Source organism: Halyomorpha halys, unplaced genomic scaffold, assembly GCF_000696795.3.
Source record: "Halyomorpha halys isolate HHAL.00 unplaced genomic scaffold, Hhal_1.1 Scaffold9338.1, whole genome shotgun sequence".
In the NCBI taxonomy this organism is placed as follows: Eukaryota; Metazoa; Arthropoda; class Insecta; order Hemiptera; family Pentatomidae; genus Halyomorpha; species Halyomorpha halys.
The window spans coordinates 1-5,118 of record NW_027104728.1 but is presented as its reverse complement, the minus strand read 5'-3'; the positions used below and the strand labels follow the sequence as shown (position 1 = coordinate 5,118).

General features: G+C 32.2%; 1 long non-coding RNA gene across 1 annotated transcript; it reads right to left on the bottom strand.

Moving 5' to 3' along the window:
• Positions 1–1,016: 1,016 nt before the first annotated feature.
• On the bottom strand, positions 1,017–4,621 carry LOC136797343 (uncharacterized). The gene is made up of 3 exons (XR_010845176.1): positions 4,447–4,621; positions 4,000–4,123; positions 1,017–1,114 (listed from the first exon to the last, which is right to left on the bottom strand). It is a non-coding gene; the product is annotated as an uncharacterized lncRNA (long non-coding RNA).
• Between the last annotated feature and the right edge of the window lie 497 nt (positions 4,622–5,118).

Sequence of the window (5,118 nt, the reverse complement as noted above, 5' to 3'; positions counted from 1 at the left end):
AATAATTAAAAATAAAATAAAATGCTAAACCTAATATAAATGATTTTTTTCTCTTTTTTTTTTCCTACGCCACAGGAAGTGGGCTATTACGCCATTTTCCCTCTCGCAGCCCAATACAATTTGACTCTTCCTCTTAGTTGGTCCGCATCTTGATCAACATCCTCCAGACCAACACACGCCAAAAGATGGTCCCCATCCATGTCTCCCATGTTGCATAGAGGACATTTCGGGGAATCTACGATGCCAATTCGATGGAGGTGTTTTTGGAGCAGATCATGTCCTGTTTCTAGCCGAAAATAGGCCACTGTCTCAGCTCTGCTAAGATTGCCAGGGATTCGTTTATCCTTATCCAGTAGGCTCTCCCACTTCTTTCCTTCCGCTTGAACTTTGTGTCTAGCACTTATTCTGTCCTTACAATAAGAGTTTATAAAAGATTTCACCCTTCCTAATATAAATGATCGTACTTTGTATTATAAAGAAATGTTTTTTTATTTATTTTTTGAAAATATCTTTATTGAAATTTACAACTGAATATTATATAATACATTCAGTAAATTTGATCTTAGTTAAAATGGAGTGTTACAGGCGTGTAGAGAAACTACCCATTAGTAGCACTCTATATTTTTGTTTTCATTAATCGTCTAATACCTCTTTGTAATTCTTGTTTATTTACACTTTTCACTGTACATCTTATTTTTCTTTAATTTACTTTGTTCATTTTTATATAAATTTTACATATTTTATATCATATTTAGCCACACCTTAGTTTACTTTTATTTCATGTTATATATTCGCTAACTTCGTTAAATTATTTAATTTATTTGTTGTATCTTTTTTTAGCCCTAATGAAGCCATGCAAAGTGGGACAAAACGTTGGCTCACAATAAATAGTTTAATTACTATTTGAGTTCCTTTGACCGCACCCAGACCATCTTCCTTTTTTATATTACACAAGGTCAATCAACGATCTAACGATTAAAAATTTTAAATATAAAAATATTATGTTTTAATTTTAGCCAAACAACAAAATACAAACCTTCAGAGTTTCCACAGATGTTTCCAAATCCATTATTCGCTGTTTAATAAGTGGTGGCAATTCAGGTGCAGGAGCAGTCTAAAAAATATATAAATGTTAAAATTAGTATTATCTCTATGACCAACTACATGCTAGTGACAATAATAGTAAAACATTTTTTTTAATAGAACATATTTATGGAAAAATACTAGATTTACAGTGACTTATCAAAGACTTAAGCTTCTAGTGAGGAGGACATCGAGTGAAGGCCAATTCACAAGTTCTATTTTCCTTCCATATCATTTACGTTCTGTTCACATAACATAATATCAAGTGTTAACTAATATTGGTATTCTCACTTTTCTTTTTATTTCCTCTTGATTTATTTTTAGTATACGTTATGTAAATGAAATATCATTTATAATGTGAATCAGCCTTTAATATATATTCCCCTGTATATATTAGGCGTTAGCTGGCAAAAAATGCTTAGTTAAAAAACAAGAAAAAGAATGAGTTTTGTAACGGCTATGCTCTGCTATGGACCCAATGGGCAGGGAGGGAGAGGTGAAGAGGAAGGGGAGGTTATAGCCCAGATACCATTCATCCAGAGGTAACATAAATATTTGGGAGATCAGGGCCCTGTTTCATAATAAAGTACAAACTAATACTATTAGTCTTGTCGATTTAACTTAATACAATTACACTGACTTGTACAATAGTAACTTGCACTTTAGTACTTTTCAACTCCTGTAATATCACTAATAGTCCCCCCTATTATGAAAAAATATAAGTATTAGTGTGATTACCATGTTGTTTCTATACTTGTATTTTGAACTAATACTATTGGCTTTCATTATGAAACAGGGCCCAGTAGTCCCAAAAACGAGGGGTTTCTATCAATAGGCTAATAATTGGGCTGTTTGTAGCCGACGGAGATGAAATGTCAACCTTGACTGTCTCATGACAGCAGAAGCGCTGGTTCAAATCTGGCCTGGGGTATTAATTTTAATAAAATTAAAATTTGACCACCCACCATGGTTAGATAGGCTGGTTACCTGCAGATAAACCATCTCCTCCCAATAAGTCAGAAATGACCAGGAAAGGAGTCATACAAAAAGTAGGCAAATAATCTGCATGTTAGTATTGTCTATTAAAAAGCAAACAAACTAACTTTAGACGTGTACAGATCCCAAGGTAATGATCTGGCACTCAGAAGAATTTATGAACTAGAATTTGGAATTTCAAGACTTTGAAGGAAATAGGCCTTATGAAAGAAGTGATTTATGAGGTGCACAATAAGATAAAAATTAGGGTACTTGAAGTTGTGCACTCATGTACCTATTTAGGTACAGTCATTAATGGCAGATTGACACAGAGGAGGCAATAGGATAAACAAGGTTTACAACCCTTTTATAACAGCACAGAGAGATGTCAGTGAAGACCAAAGTTGTGTAGTTCCCAATCTCAAGCTAGGCTCTCATCGACAAGAGAGTCAGGTGGGTGGCAAGTGCTGAAATGAAATTCCTAAGAAGAGCCATTAGAAAGACCAGGAGGAACATAACCAAGAATGAACAAATATGAGATGAGGTAGAGGAAGTGGACTTAAATACCTTACTTGACAACCAAAAGTTAAAGTGGTTTGGTCACGTTTGTCGAATGGAGGATGAGAGAACCATGTAATGGAAACTCTACCCACTAAAAGTCATGAGGCCGTCCCATAATTTTCTACTGGGAAGGTATACAAAGAAGATCGGGGACAAATAGGCTGCTTCGGACTGATGCTCCTCTGACATTAGGAATGGTGTTGAAGCAGCATTAAAAATTTTTACTATAAAATTTATTTTATAAAATTAATTTAATCTATTAATTGTATAAGTACATTTCTTTTGAAAAATTAATATATTAATTGCATACATGTGAGTCATGTATAAATCATGATGTATATACGAAAAGTGTATACAACAGTCAGCTGTTGTCAATGATCCTTATATACAAACAAAGAAGCATTGTTTATAGTGCTGCTGTTTCTGTGATTTCCAGTTAGTTGTGTTGACAGCAGCGTCATGAACACATCCCATCAAAGGTGTTCTTTCAGTCTATACTATGTATTTGGCCAGGCCATACTTCTGATCCTTACTTTCGTTCTATCATCCTCAAAGGCCCCTATTTTTTTTTCAATACGCCTATTCACCAGAACATATCTCCTAGTTCTCAGCTAGACGGAGGTTAGAAATAGAGACACTTATGTATACAAATACATAATTCTGTGCTTATATCACATATTGCATATACATATATATTTAATTTTTTTCTTCTTTTTTCTAAAAGCACAATGTAATTTTTATTTGCAGAGAATTAATTTGTGTTATAATTTTTTATTAATACATCTTTAAAAATTTTTTTGATTCATTTACTTATTTACGTTGTTATAATACTTCATTCTAATTTCAGTTTCTTTTTTTTATTAATTAACCACTTCTAACTAACAAATATTAACCCCAGTGCAAGATAAATTTGCTATAGTTGAAACTAACATTGCCATGGATACGACCCTGATTCATGAATGAACCATTGATAAATATCGTATCCATGACAACTTTAACTATTAGTTTCAACTTTGACCTGGGAGGAGGAAGGCCTTTTATTGAGGCTCTTAAACAAAGGTAGCAAATGGCATGAAGGGGAAGACAAAGAAGAAAAATAATGAATCTTTTGGTTATTATATGCAGAATTCGTAAAAGTTAATTTTTATCATGAACTCTGAAATAACAACCAGAATAAAAAAAAAACAAAAAAAACAGTTCCAATTTTTATAACACCAATGACCTATAAGTTAATTGAATCAGTTTTTCAGTTAATTAAGCTTGAAAATAACTTTCACTCTCCAAAAATCTAATCACAAAAAAAAAAAAAAAAAAAAAAAAAAAGAGTAGTTTAGAAATGCATACATAAATAAAAATCTAAATTCAAAGCTATCTACTCACCACTTTAGCAATAGCTTCTTGTAACTGTTTTTCCACTATTTTTTGTTCTTCTCGATCAATCATTATTTGATCCATAGCTTCTTTAATTTTAGCCTTTTCTGATTGATGCTTACTGAATCGGACCCTATAATGAGAAGTAGATAAAATGAAGAAATGAGAAGTAATATATACTTAAAAAACAAAAAAAATAAAGATTAATTATTTTTTATATATGATTGTTTGAGAATGGTTTAGTTTATTATCAATTTACACAATTTTGATCCTTTTTTTCTCTCAACTTTTATTATTTAAAATTCTCCAACGTTTCGGCCCTCAGGTTGTATCCTTGAGAATGGCCTGAGGGCCGAAACGTTGGAGAATTTTAAAGAATAAAAGTTGAGAGAAAAAAAGGATCAAAATTGTATAAATTGATAATAAAAAACTTTATTTTCAAATACATCCTCTTACCTGTCCTCTTCGAGTTTCGTAGTGAGAGCAGTTCTCTCAGAATCCTCTGAGAGCTTACTCCCACCAGATGATTGAACTTCATCATCATTTTTTGCAGCAGATCCTCGATTAGCTTTGACTCGGGCACGAATTTTTGCAAGAGTACTGCCCAACTCCTAAAATAAAATGTAAATAAGCCTATATTAGTCAAAGTGATCTTAACCCATGGCTAACCCAGCATGGCTTAGTTCGCAAATATATGACTAAACATTGTAGTCTTTATGATTACTACTGTCAATAGCCCCGAATTTACTTCAATAATAACCTTCTTCTTTTTTTTTTCAATAATGTACTAAAGCATGTGAATATGAATGTAGAAAGGGGTAAAATCCCCACAAAGAGTAGAGTTTAGTTTAGAAACTAATGATAGATAAAGATATCTTATTCTAGACACAAAATGATGAAAATTAACAACCAACATATCAAAAATTCAACATTCATTTTCATTTGGTTGGAACAATTTAATCAAAATGATGAAGAATATAGTTTTATTTCCATTTCACCACTAGATAAAAATATTTCCCTGAGTACTTTTCAAATTTAAAATTCTAAAAAAAATATACTATATATGTATGTATAGTTGACCGTAAAAATTGATATATAGGGAGATGGTCAGGGTTGCGGTCAAAAGAG